Source organism: Hemitrygon akajei, chromosome 11 (genome assembly GCF_048418815.1).
Source record: "Hemitrygon akajei chromosome 11, sHemAka1.3, whole genome shotgun sequence".
In the NCBI taxonomy this organism is placed as follows: domain Eukaryota; kingdom Metazoa; phylum Chordata; class Chondrichthyes; order Myliobatiformes; family Dasyatidae; genus Hemitrygon; species Hemitrygon akajei.
The window spans coordinates 13564775-13579597 of NC_133134.1; the positions used below are offsets into that span (position 1 = coordinate 13564775).

Here is a 14823-nt window from a genome sequence, read left to right on the forward strand (position 1 = left end):
AAAGAAAAAAAGTGGTAAGGTGGTATTCATGGGTTTAACATCCATTCAGAAATCTAATAGCAGAGGGAAAGAAGCAATTCCTGATTCGTTGAATGTGTGCCTTCATGCTCTTGTACCTCCTCTCTGATGGCAGCAATGAGGAGAGGGCATGTCCTGGATTTGATGCAGCTATTGTGGAAACCACAAACAATTCCACAGATGATGCAAGAGGTGCCTGTGCCAGATGAATGGATATTTGAAAGATGGCTTACACAGGGCATGTGTGCGCCCAATAAGTGAATTCAGCTTTCTTATTGCAATCCCAAATGCTCCTCCTCAGGCAAAAGGGGTTATTTCAGAGAAAGACCTGGATAGAATGGACATGGAGAGGATGTTTGCTATGGTGGGAAGACCAGGGGGCACAGTGTCAGTAGAAAGAAGGAAATCCCTTTAGAACAGAGATGAGGAGGGTTTTCTTTAGTAAGAGGGTGGTGAATCTGTGGACTTCATTGCCACAGAGAGTGGTGGAGGCCAGTTTATAGGGCACATTTAAAGTGGAAGTTGATATGCTCCTGATTATTAAGGGCATCACAGGTTACAGAGAGAAGCCAGGAGAATGGAATTGAGAGGTAAAAATAAATCAGACATGATTGAATGATGGAGCAGACTTGATGGGCTGAATAGCCTAAATCTACTCCTATGTCTTATGTTCTTATGGAGATGTGCAGTGCAAGTCAGTTTTAATCATAGAGTGGCGGGTACCTAAAATGCGTTGCCAGGAGTAGCATAGGATATAAAATGGCATTTAAAAGGTTCTCAAATATGCTGAGAGGCATAGATAAGGTAGATCATCCAAACCTTTCTCCCAGTATAAAAATATCAAATACTGCATGACATGCAGTTAAGTTAAGAGGGGTAAAGTTTAAAGTAGATGTGCAGGGCAAGATTTTTTTTTTTTTTTACAAAGAGTGTGCTAAGTGCCTCGAATGGGCTGCCAGGAGTGATGATGGAAACAGTTTAAGAAGATTTTAGATGGGTATATGAATATGGAGGGATATGGATCACGTATAGGAAGAAAAGATTTAATTTAACTTGGTATCATATTCAGTACTGACATGGTAGACAAGGGTTCCTGTGCTGTACAGTTCTATGTACTATAAATACCTTTTTCCTCAAATCTTCTGATATTGTCAGGCAGGGGATACAGAAGCCTTAAGTTCCAAACCAGCAGGTTCAGAAACAGCTACTTTCCTTCGAAAATTGGGACTAGAACAAATCAGCATATGTCCAACCCTAACTTAGCAATGGAAACACAACAGGGCACCTTTTTCATGGTGATGGATTTTCTCTGTGTTTTTTTGCATTAAGGTCTTATTTTTGCAATCCTTTTTTTCCTCCTATGTCGTTACTGCCTTATATTCTGTGTTGCCTGTACCTACATCGCCTGTGAAGCTACTGCTAGCAAGTTCTTCATTGTACTTGCAGCACTTCACTGTACTTGTGAACATGACAATAAACCTGACCTGACTTGAGACATTCAGGATCTTTGTCACAGAATAGAATACTATCAAATGTCAAGAATTAGAGCCAATGTATTTAAGTTGGAGTTGGTCTAAAGGAGATGTGCAAGCAGTTTTTTTTGCACAGAGTGGTAGGTACTTGAAATAGGCAGTCAGGAGTAGTGGCAGAAGCAGAACCATTAGTGACACTTAACAGGATTTTGGATATAGTGCCTGAAGATCCCCACCACCCAGGTCATACTCTCTTCTCCCTGCTTCCAACAGGTAGAAGGAACAAGAGCCTCAGGAGTCACACTAAAAGATTCCTGATGAAGGATCTAGGACTGAAACATTGAATGTTTATTCATTTCCATAGATGCTGCCTGAGCTGCTGATTTCGTTCGCGTGCGCGTGCGTGTGCGTGTGTCTGTCTGTCTTGCATATTGCTTTGGATTTCCAGCATCTGCAGATTTTCTCATGTTTGTGATTCTACCACCAGCATCAAGAACACTTACTATCCCTAACCATCAGGCTTTTGAATAAAACTGAATAACTGCACTCAACTTCACCTGCCCCACCACTGAAATGTTCCCACAACCAATGATCTCACTTTCAAGGACTCTTTTTCTTATTATCTATAAATATTAATCACTGCTATTTATCAGCATTTGCATTTTTAAGACCAAACCAAACTGAAGACAAGTTGTTCAAGACAAGTACAGTGCATCATAGAAAAAAGTGGAATAAGATATGAATACACAGCCACACTGCCTAGGTCAGGATGCCCCTCTAAACTTAGTTGCTTGAGGAGAGCGGCACATGTAAGAGAGGATGCTTTGTCACCAACAGTCATTCTAAGTGAGCTGCAGAAGTCAGTGGCTGCAACTGGAGATGAAGTTCATAGTTCTACAATCTCTAAGGCATTGCACAAAAAGGGTATTTATAAAGAGTGCTAGGGAAAAAACCCAGAATAAAAATGGAGGAGGTAGCATCGTGCTATGTGAATGCTTTCCAGCAGCAAGGACTGGAAATCTGGTCAAGATTGATAGGAAAATGAATACTGCTAAATACAGAGAGATCCTGGAAAATATCTGCAAACCTGTGCCGACAAGCTTAAACTGAGGAGGAATTTTGTCTTTCAGCAGGAAAGCAACCTGAAGCATATTGTCAGAGCAACCACAGAATGGCTTCAAATGAAGAAAACTGATGTCCTTGAGTGGCCCAGAGTCCTGGCCTTAATCCAATCAAACATCTCTGACAAGACCTCAAGATTGCTGTCCATTGCTGCTCCCCAACTAACCTGGCACAGCTTGAGCAATTTTGCAAGGAGGAATGGACAAATCTTGCGCCAACAAGTTGTGCAAAGCTAATAGAGACTTATCCAAAAAGACTACTGTACTGGCTGTAACAACTGAGAGGTGACTCAACTAAGTACTGAGCAAAGTGAGATGAATACTTTTGAAGTGCTGACAATACAGTTTTTGAATTTTTAGTTTTTCATGCTTTATAATTTTCCCTGATTTTTGTCCTTACTGTTAAAAAAGGAGCATGGGATTCACAAATAAAAATTCTCAGTTAAATTGATCAAAATCCCTGGTTGTAATACTCATTTTTGTTGAACAAAGGGTTGGGAGCTGAATACTTTTCCAAGACAGTGTAATTACATGGATATACAGTGAATGGAAGGATGTGGATTATGTGCAGGTAGAAGAGATTTAATTTAATTTGGTATCATGTTCAGCACAGACATCGTGGGCAGATGGCTGGTTTCTATGCTGTACTGTTCCATAAATACTATTTTTTTCTCATTTGAAATGTTATCGCTGCTAACGTCAAGCAGGAGGTACAGAAGCCTGAACTCTTAGACCACCAGGTTTTTGAACTGACCTGCACTACTCTTACCCCACCTCAGCAATGGAATACTGGACCACCTTTTATATTACCGTGGATTTGTCTCTGATTTATGTCTTTATTTTTGTACTAAGGTCTTGTATTTGCAGACTTTTTTCCTTCTTAGCTGTCTTTACTGTCTTGTATAATTTAGGCATAATTTATTTTCTGTGTGTTGTTTGTACCTACGTGTCTGTGATGCCGATGCAAGCAAGTTTTGCACGGTGGAGATGAGAACGCAAATGCTGGGACATGGAGCCACACACAAAAAGCTGGAATGACTCATTAGGCCCTTGTTGATCCAAAAAAGTTGACTGTCCACAAGTTTGTCATTGTTATCTATGCTTCACCATACTTGAGTGCACATGATAGAAACTTGACTTTTGTATTGAAGGTGATAAGATGTACTTCATTATTGAAGCATTTGTAAAATGTGAAACAGACATGCAACAATCTACTGGAAGGCACAGTGGGTTCAGCAGCATGGATGGGAAGAAAGGAATTGTTGACATTTCCAGTCAAAACCCTTGTATCGGGACTTAAAGAAGAGACCTGCCTATAAGCAGAGATGGCTAGACATACAAGCTCAAGTTTATTGTTGTCATAGGCATACTTACCCTAGATATAAATGCGTGAATAAAAGGTGTTGCAGTAGCAGCATAGTATGTTACCAGCCACACAGTACGGAAGTACCCATGTAGAGTGCTTTAAAAATGAATCCTCAGGTTGTGGAATCATAGGGACCTCAGTGTAGCAGTGAGTGAAGTTATCCACTCTGGTGAGTGAGAAAGAGAAAAACAGGGGTCTGACTCAGCTCTGAGACCTTGCAGAATTTCTTTTTATTTCAAAATGAAACATTATTCATAATATAATTGATTCTATTGTGTTCCTTTGTATTTAGGATAAATACCCACAAGAAGAAAAAGGAGGTTCTGCATAACACATACAAAAAGTGCTGGAAGAACTCAGCACTTCAGGCAGCATCTATGGAGAGGAATAAACAGTTGATGTTTCATACCTGACAAAGAGTCTTGTCCCAAAACATCGAAGTTTACTCAAAGTTCAAAGTAAATTCTTTATCAAAGTACGTATAATTCACCATATACCATGCTGAGGTTTGAAGTTAAGTCATTAGTTAGGCAAGGCTGATGTCAGCGATATTATTTAACCTGGTGATTGACTGGGTTGTGAGGCATTAAGTGAACTCTGTGCTCTATTTTAGAGGACCTTGACTTTGTGATTACCTCACATTACTATCACATACGTACCAGCACATGCAACAGAGAACTCAGCACCAGTGTACCTTTGGTAGGCAGGCTGGACTCAGGGTCACCAAGAGAAAGATAGAGACCATGACCCTCAGTGTAGAATCTCCTCCTCCCATCAAGGTGTTGACTTACCCAGCACCAGCAGAGTTGCATTCCTGAGCAGCATCATTCAGCAGAATGGCAGTTCCAAGGCTGATATCCAGTGCAGACTCAGTAAAGTTAGAAACATCTAAACATCAATGAGCAACATATAGGGATCAAACAATTACAGCATCCACACTAAGATGAAGCTGTACTAGAGCTGTGTTCTGTCCACACTCTTGTACGGGTCAGAATGCCGGCACAAGACAGAGAACGAGCTTGCCAAGCTGTTGTCATTCCACATCATGAGCTCCACCCTACTCCTTCAATATCATCAAGGGGACAAGACCACAATCATCATGAGGCAACACTGGAGATGGCCTTGGCACATGATGCAATCAGACGCCAACTCCATCATCAAGACAGCACTTCATTGGACCCCAGAAGGTTCAGAGGAAATGCGGGAGACTAAAGACAACTTGGCGCCGAATCGTAGATGCAGAAATGAGGACTCTGAACCACACCTGGGACACAATAGAGAAGATAAGTATGGGCAAATAGAGATGGAGGACCTTCATTGCTGCCCTAAACGCCAGCAGCATAACAAGCAGTAACTACATTACCCTGAGATTCACTTTCTTGCAGGCATTCACAGTAGAACAAAGTAATACAATAGAATCAATGGAAAACTACACCGAGACTGACAATGTGCAAAATAAAACAAATACTAATAAATTATATATACTGAGAACACACACAAAATGCTTCGTCAGGACGAAGGGTCTCGGCCCGAAACGTCGACAGTGCTTCTCCCTATAGATGCTGCCTGGCCTGCTGCGTTCCACCAGCATTTTGTGTGTGTTGTTTGTATTTCCAGCATCTGCAGATTTCCTCGTGTTTGCTCTTTAAATATATACTGAGAATATGAGTTGTAGAGTTCTTGAAAGTAAGTCTACAGACTGTGGAGTCAATTCTGTGTTGAAGTTAGTGAAGTTATTCACACTTCCCCTCCACAGATGCTGACCGACCTGCGGCAGAGTCATCTTGGTCAGCACCTACGGATATCGAGCGGTAATGATGCTGTGTCATAAGCAGGGTGAGGTGAACAGCGAGGCCAGTGTGTGTGTTTTTTTTAAAAAAAGTACCTTGTGGTTGGAACTTGTTCCCCTCTGTCTGCGTGTTTTGTGTTGTTGCTGTCGAGGATGAGGCCACTCCTCCGTCAGCGTGGGGCGCGCCGCCGCCATGTTGTCGTCAGGCGGACTGCAGCCGCCGCTCGAGCCGCACCGCACCGCACCGCGTTCCCGGCCGTCACCTCAGAGGAAAACGCCCAGAAGCTTCTAGGCTCCGGCGCGCGCGCGCGCGGGGCTGCGGGACCGAGCAGGTAGGAGGAGGACGCCGGCGTGTTATGTCGGTCTTTGCTTTGGGAGGTTCGGGGAGGAGAGACTTCACCGGGGGCAGGAGGTATTTACCCCCCCTCCCCCGAAACTCCTCTCCGTGGGGGAAGAGTTGGGAGCGAGCCCCGGGCCAGGGGCTGCCTGCAGGCCTCACGGCGCCGACCAGGCCCGCCCGGCGTTTTGTATTTGTAATGATTCCCACCCCTCCCGTTCCCCCTCTTTGCTCTTATGGGCTAATTAGTGCTACTCTGTGGGGAGGGGGGAACGGAAACTTTCCACTTGTTACAGGGCTTTGCCGGGGAGTTCGAGAGTTGGGCGATGGGTGTGCCTTTCCCACTGCCCCAGTTACAGCTCTGCATGTCCAGGCAACCGGGTAACGACAGCCCTCCAGCTGCAAGCTGTCAACCTGATGAGGTGCATCATCAATGATTTAAAGAGCAGCTCATCTCCCAAGTTTAAGGCTGCTGCTTCACATCTCCCCCTCTCTCTCTCTGCATCCTTCTGTAGTTGCATCAATGCAGTTTTCCCCCTCCTAAAACCACCTGTGTAAGAGTCTATTTTACAATGCTAATTGCTGACAGGAAGTTCATTTTAACAGTCTAGTCATGTACGTAGACGTGCATTTAGTTTATTCCTCACAATGAATCCGGGCGGATTTAACTTCCAGCTGATTTTGTAAGCACATTTTTCTCCACCTTTTAAATGCAACAGCAGGCGTGTCTTTTCTGGTCCATTACAAAGGAGTTATGGTATTTACCGAAATACGTGGATGATGGGGGAAATTTTGATCCTTCAAGATTGTATTCTTGTAGTCCTGTTTTAAAGAAAATAAAGGAAATTGGACTAGCTTGTCGGTATGGTTAGTAATATCTATAATTAATGAGATCAGTGTGGTGGGGAGAACAATTTGTAGCTTTTAAACGGGAAAAGAGTGTTCTAACGTGAGGTAATTTTTGATGTAGATAAGGTGGTTGAGAATGTTAAATATTTTTAGCATATAGAGAATCATTTAAACAATATTAGAGCTAATTATATTCTCAGGACACTCGAATGAAATATAGTCACTGCACTAATTTAGAAGTAAGTGGATTTAAAATTGCTCATACTTAACCGTTGTTACATTTCTGATAATGGATCAAATGTATACAAGTTACCTCTTAGTAATGATAGATATTTTTAATGGAACATACCGATAAGGTTTTGTGGTTGGTGAGAATGTGACGTAGTGGGCAACCCAGATTCTAAAAATTCCTTTGCGTAAAGGTATGAATAGAATAAACTTCCCCCATATTCATGCTGAGAATTACTATTTGCATTTATGCAATTTCTTTGTCTTTTTTAATGTAGAAAAATGTATCAAGCAATTTAACAAGAGCAGTGTCAATTTATTACTGAGGCACAAAGGTGTCCTGCTTTGATTAAGTAGGTTGGAACAGTGTAAAGAGAGAATGATTAAAATCAAGTATGTGCATGAAGTCAGAGTTGAAGGAGACAGATGATAAATGCATGTGCAATTGGAGGAGATTACAATGATAGGAAGGGCAGATACCATTACACAACTTGAAAACCAGATAAGGAATTTATGGCTGATGAGTAAAAGAGACTTTTGAGCAAGCTTTTAATGAACAAACTAATTTCATGGTACAAATCTGGAAGCTAACAAGAAATATTAGAATGCTGGTCTTGGAATAAATGAGACATATGAATGTTTCAGCAGCAAGGGTAAGCTGAGAAGATCAGGGTGATGTGGTGGGACCTTGAGTGACCATTGTGGAAGACCTGCGGGTCACTCTGCTCTGGACAATTGGGGATGGGCATTTAATGCCAGCCTTTCCAGTGATGTTGACATCCCAAAAACATCAACGATTTTGTTTTAAAGTGGAATGTTAATAAGGTTGGTACTGACCAATAATGTGGCTAAATGCAGCAAGAGAATGGAACCAAGCCAGGGTAGAATCAGAATCAGATTTGTTGTCACTGATATTAGTTGTAAAGTTTCAAACATGAGAAGGTCTGCAGATACTGGAACTCCAAACCAACACACACAAAATGCTGGAGGAACTCAGCAGGTCAGGCAGCATCTATGGAAGTGAGTAAACAGTTGATGTTTTGGGCTGAGACGTTTTTTTCAGGGAACAACATTTGTTGTTTAGTACTTAGAAGAGTTCAACTTCTTACTTCAGTGGTTGGTAAGTTGAGAGAAGCAGGATTTATGAACATTTGGAGAGGCATAATATGATTAGAAATAGTCAGCATGGCTTTGTCAAAGGCAGGTTCTGCCTTATGAGCCTGATTAAATTTTTTTGAGGATGTGATTAAACACATTGATGAGGGTAGAGACATAGATGTAGTGTATTTGGATTTTAGCAAGGCATTATTAAGAAATAATGCAAGGCTTATTGAGAAAGTAAGGAGGCATGGGATCCAAGGGGAAATTGTTTTGTGGATCCAGAACTGGCTTGCCCACAGAAGGCAAAGAGTGGTTGTAGACTGGTCATATTCTGCATGGAGGTTGGTGACCAGTGGTGTGCCTCAGGGATCTGTTCTGGGACCCCTACTCTATGTGATTTTTATAAATGACCTGGAAGAGGAAGTGGAGGGATGGGTTAGTAAATTTGCTGATGACACAAAGGTTGGAGGTGTTGTGGACAGTGTGGATGGCTGTCAGAGGTTACAGGAGGTCATTGATAGGATTCAAAATTGGGCTGAGAATTGGCAGATGGAGTTCAACCTGGATAAGTGTGAGGTGGTTAATTTTGGTAGGTTAAATATGATGGCAGAATATATTATTAATGGTAAGACTCTTGGCAGTGTGGAGGATCAGAGAGATCTTGAGGTCCAAGTCCATAGGACACTCAAAGCTGCTGCACTGGTTGACTGTGTGGTTAAGAAAGCATACGGTGCATTGGCCTTCATCAATTGTGGGATTGAGTTTAGGAGCTGAGAGGTAATGTTGCAGCTATATAGGACCCTGGACAGACCTCACTTGGAGTACCATGCTCAGTTCTGGTCGCTTCACTATAAGAAGGATGTGGAAACCATAGAATGAGTGCAGAGGAGATTTAAAAGGATGCTGCCTGGATTGGGGAGCATGCCTTATGAGAATAGATTGAGTGAACCTGGTGTTTTTTCCTTGGAGTGATGGAGGATGAGAGGTGGACTGATAGAGGTGTCTAAGATGTTGAGAGGCATTGATTGTGTGGATAGTCAGAGGCTTTTCCCCAGAGCTGAAATAGCTAGCAAAAGAGGGCACAGTTTTAAGGTGCTTGGAAGTAGGCACAGAGGAGATGTCAGTGGTAAATTTTTTATGCAGGGAGTGGAATGGGCTGCCAGCGATGGTGGTGGAGGCAGATACGATAGGATCTTTTAAGAGAGTGGTCCCCAACCACCGGGCCGCGGCCAGTGGTTGGGGACCACTGTTTTAAGAGACCCCTGGACAGGCATGTGGAGCTCAGAAAAAGAGGACTATGGGTAACCCTACGTAATTTCTAAGGTAAGGACAGGTTTGGCACAGCTTTGTGGGCTGAAGTTTATGTTTCTAACCTAGCTGAACAGCAGAGAAGTGTTATAGGAGGAGTTTGATGCAATTGACTATGCCCAATGCTGCAATAGATCAAGGAGTGTATGGGGAGAGTATTCACTATATCATAGTCAGAATGATGATTATTTATGATTGTCGTAAAAGCTATTTCACTTATAATGAAGGCCAAATCTGATTCAAGGGACTCCAATATGGAATTGCAGAAAACATGGGTGTGGATTTGGAAGAGAACACAAAATTCGGAGACTTAATGAGGAATGATGATGGCTTATTTGGAAGAGGTATATTACCTGGGGCAAGGGAACTGTTAATATGGTTTAACAATATTTCCTATATGAATCCTGGGAAATTGGATGGTTAATAGTTTGGTTAGAAGGATTGAGAAAATATCAGGATGAAAACTGAATGCAAGAGGGAGTGAGATTGCACCATAAATCATTGTTACTAATAATGCAGCCTTCCCTTCAATATCAGTGATGGCTATCAACAGAAGGTATGATTGAGTCTCAGGAGTTTGTGGGCATTTTATAAAAAAGGATTAAGACTCTTGAATCTATATACACCATAGCCATTTTTCTACTAAAGTTGCCTTTTGGCATATTTATAATTCACCTATCGCTTATCACACTCAACCATATTCTCCTGATAATGGGTGTGATACCGTAATAATAGATTAATGTTTGGGTACATTGGGAATGCCTGGCAAAGGACAAAGAGTGTGAGTAAAGGGAACCTTTACTGGTTAACTGTCTGTGACTAGTGGTGTTCTACAAGGAACCGCTTGTTATCATTTACATGTCAGTGATTTGGATGATGGGATTGATGGTTTTGTGGCCAAGTTTGAGGATGATATGAAAATAGATGGAGGGGTAGGCAGTGTTCAGAAAGCAGGGAGTATGCAAAAGGACTCAAGTTAAATGAAGGGACAAATAAGTGGCAGACAAAATACAGTGTAGGAAAGTGTATGATCAGGCATTTTGGTAGAAATAATAAAAGCTAGACTATTTTCTAAATGAGCAAATTCAGAAATGAGAGGTGTAATGCCTTAAGGAGTGATGCCTCAAAAAGGCGGCATTCATTGTTAAGGACTCCTACACCTAGGACATGCTCTCTTCTCATTGCTACCATTAGGAAGGACGCACAAGAGCCTGAAGACACGCACTTTACGATTCAGGAACAGCTTTTTCCCTTCTGCCAGCAAATTTCTGAATGCATGTTGAATCCATGAACACTACCTCACTACATTTTTTGCACTACTTATTTTTAACTTTTTAAGTATATATATTTACTATAATTCTCAGTTTTTATCATTATGTATTACAATTTACTACTGCCATGACATATGCTGGTGACATTAAATCTGATTCTGAAAGAGACTCGGGAGTCCAAGTGCAGGAGTTGTCAAGGTTAACTTGCAGGTTGAGTCAGTAGTAAGAAAGGGAAATGCAGTGTTAGCATTCATTTCAAGAGGCCTAAAATAGAAGAGCAAGGATGTAATGCTGAGGCTTTATAAGACATAGGTCAGACTGCACTTAAGAGTATTCTGAGCAGTTTTGAGCCCCTTATCTAAGGAAGGATGCGCTGATGTTGGAGAGGGTCCAGAGGAGGTTCACAAGAATGATCCAGGTAATGACAGGGTTAATGTTTTGGAAGCGTTTGATAGTTCTGGGCCTCTACTCATTTGAGTTTAGAAGACTGAAAGAGTGAAATCTCAGTGAAACCTATCGAATATTGAAAGGCCTAGATATAGTGGATATGGAGAGGATGTTTCCATTAGTGTGGGAGTCTAGAACCAGAGGGCACAGCCTCATGATACAGATCTCCCTTTAGAACAGAGATGAGGAATTTATTTAGCCAGAGTGTAGTGAATCTGTAGAATTTATTGCCACAGACAGCTATAGAGGCCAAGTCATTGGGTATATTTAAAGCGGATGTTGATAGGATCTTAATTAGCTGTATCAAAGTATAAGCTGCTGCTTAGGCGATCACTCGGTATGAAGAAGTGATAAAGGTTACAGGGAGAAGGCAAGAGAATAGGGCTGATGGAATGGTGGAGCAGACTTGATGGGACAAATAGCTCCTCGGTCTTATTGTCTTGTACCTCCAGCTAGTAGAACAAGGGACGGTGCAATTTTTGTCATGGTCCTGGGGTCTTCAGGGATTAATGGCATGAAATATTTTGCCAATCTGACACTCGATGATGATTTTGGAGTTTGTAGTCCTACTTATCAGGAATAACTTAATAGGCTGGGTCTGTTTTCTGTTGCAAGCAAAACATGGATAGATAACCTAATAATAATCTATAAAAGTATATACCTTGTTATTTCAGGTGGAGAGCATGTTTCCACCTGCACTGAAGAGCTATATTATAATATTGGTATCAGAGACTGACTCTGTATTTACCTCAGTTTATCTTCTGACTTTTTTATCTTCATCCTTTGATATGTCTTGGCCTTGAATATTCCAGTACATCAATGTCTTGCCCTCTGTTGTTCTACCCTATAAACGTGAAGTCACTCTGTGTGGTCCAACTTTCAATTACAGAAAGCTTTTAAAGGTGCTTACCATGTTCAAATGTTACCATGGTTGTGCCCCTCCTTTTGTCTGTCATTATCAACTTTATAATTAAGTCATATGGTCTTAAGTGTGGGATTTGGATTGGTGAAGCTATAGAATTCATACTCAGTGGCCACTGTGCTCTAAGTTCAGAGGTGTCTTAAGCTTTCAAATTCCCATGTTGAACAGCTCTGCTTCTCTATTTCCACCTTTTTAAAATGCACTTGAAAATCTCCCTTTGTAGCCAGGCTTTTGGTTATCTGCCCAATATCACATCAGTTTGTATTGTTAATACTTTCTTTGAAGTCCCTTAGAATATGCTGCTGCCTAAAAGGTTCCATATAAAAGGAAGTTGATGAAAGAAGAAATTTCTTTACCCAGTTAGACTATTGAACCCAGTTTCAAAATGAGTGCTCGATTGAAATAGTGTTGTCATAGTTGAGAGTTGAAGGGAGAAGAGGATAGAATATTGAATGATGGAGAACAGTGAAATAAGATTTATCAAGCATAAATGCAGGCTTAAGTGGGTTGAATTTCCAAATTCTATGTTGGATACAAAGGTAAAATAACATAGGTTGTTGGCTAACCAAATACTGTATCAAAATATAAGCTGCTGCTCAGGTGATCACTCAATATCAAAAAGTGATTTGCTTCTGTGAAAGCCAATAATGGCAAGCCTTATAAGCGGCAGTTAGATGTATGATGTGAGATGTACTCCAGGCTACTGTGGGAAGCAAGGGAGGAGATTGCTGAGCCACTACTGATGATCTTTGCATCATCAGTGAGGATGGGAGAGGTTCTGGAGGATTGGAGAGTTGTGAATGTTGTTCCCTTATTCAAGACACAGTACCACAGTACGTGCGCTTACAACACTGTGTGTCAGACAGAGTGGTCAGCAGTACTGGGCCTCCACAGGGGACTGTCCTGTCTCCCTTTCTCTTCACCATCTACACGTCAGACTTCAACTACAACACAGAGTCTTGCCATCTTCAGAAGTTTTCTGATGACTCTGACATAATTGGATGCATCAGCAAGGGAGATGAGGCTGAGTACAGGGCTACGGTGGGAAACTTTGTCACATGGTGCGAGCAGAATCATCTGCAGCTGAATGTGAAAAAGACTAAGGAGCTGGTGGTGGACCTGAGGAGGGCTAAGGTACCGGTGACCCCTGTTTCCATCCAAGGGGTCAGTGTGGACATAGTGGACGATTACAAATACCTGGGGATACGAATGGACAATAAACTGGACTGGTCAGAGAACACTGAGGCTGTCTAAACGAAGGGTCAGAGCCGTCTCTATTTCCTGAGGTCCTTTAACATCTGCCGGACGATGCTGAGGATGTTCTACGAGGCTGTGGTGGCCAGTGCTATCATGTTTGCTGTTGTGTGCTGGGGCAGCAGGCTGAGGGTAGCAGACACCAAGAGAATCAACAAACTCATTCGTAAGGCCAGTGATGTTGTGGGGGTGGAACTGGACTCTCGGACAGTGGTGTCTGAAAAGAGGATGCTGTCCAAGTTGCATGCCATCTTGAACAATGACTCCCATCCACTCCATAATGTACTGGTTAGGCACAGGAGTACATTCAGCCAGAGACTCATTCCACTGAGATGTAACACTGAGCGTCATAGGAAGTCATTCCTACCTGTGACCATCAAACTTTACAACTCCTCCCTCGGAGTGTCAGACACCCTGAGCCAATAGGCTGGTCCTGGACTTATTTCCACGGCATGATTAACTTAGTATTTAATTTATTTATGGTTTTATATTGCTATATTTCTTCACTATTCTTGGTTGGTGCAGCTGTAACGAAACCCAGTTTCCCTCGGGATCAATAAAGTATGTCTGTCGGTCTGTCGAAGAAAGGGAGTAAGGATAGCCCTGGATATTATAGAGACTTACTTCAGTGGTTGGTAAGTTGATAGAGAAGATTCTGAGAGGCAGGATTTATGAACATTTGGAGAGGCATAATATGATTAGGAATAGTCAGCATGGCTTTGTCAGAGGCAGGTCGTGCCTTATGAGACTGATTGAATTTTTTGAGGATGTGACTAAACACATTGATGAGGTTAGAGCCGTAGATGTATATGGATTTTAGCAAGACATTTGATAAGGTACCCCATGCAAGGCTTATTGAGAAAGTAAGGAGGCATGGGATCCAATGGGACATTGCTTTGTGGATCCAGAACTGGCTTGCCCACAGAAGGCAAAGAGTGGTTGTAGACAGGTCATATTCTGCATGGAATCTGGTGACCAGTGGTGTGCCTCAGGGATCTGTCGTAGGACCCCTACTCTTCGTGATTTTTATAAATGACCTGGATGAGGAAGTGGAGGGATGGGTTAGTAAGTTTGCTGATGACACAAAGGTTGGAGGAGTTCTGGATAGTGTGGAGGACTCTCAGAGGTTACAGTGGGACATTGATAGGATGCAAAACTGGGCTGAGAAGTGGCAGATGGAGTTCAACCCAGCTAAGTGTGAGGTGGTTCATTTTAGTAGGTCAAATATGATGGCAGAATGTAGTATTAATGGTACAACTCTTGGCAATGTGAAGAATCAGGGGGATCTTGGGGTCTGAGTCCATAGGACATTCAAAGCTGTTATGCAGGTTAACTCTGTA

At 42.1% G+C, this 14823-nt stretch overlaps 2 protein-coding genes across 4 annotated transcripts in view; one reads left to right on the top strand and one right to left on the bottom strand.

Annotated features, from left to right (window-relative positions):
- LOC140735326 (GRB2-related adapter protein-like) overlaps positions 1-6021 on the bottom strand; it is a 272392-nt gene extending 266371 nt beyond the window's left edge. The window contains exon 1 of the mRNA XM_073060240.1: positions 5863-6021. The gene's annotated coding sequence lies outside the window, so the exon portion shown is untranslated. The remainder of the gene's footprint in view (positions 1-5862) is intronic.
- epn2 (epsin 2) overlaps positions 5955-14823 on the top strand; it is a 66004-nt gene continuing 57135 nt past the window's right edge. The window contains exon 1 of one of the 3 annotated variants that reach the window (XM_073060237.1): positions 5955-6098. The gene's annotated coding sequence lies outside the window, so the exon portion shown is untranslated. Of the gene's footprint in view, positions 6099-6735; positions 6787-14823 lie in introns of those variants that run through there. The other 2 variants (XM_073060235.1, XM_073060236.1) reach the window with 2 other exon arrangements.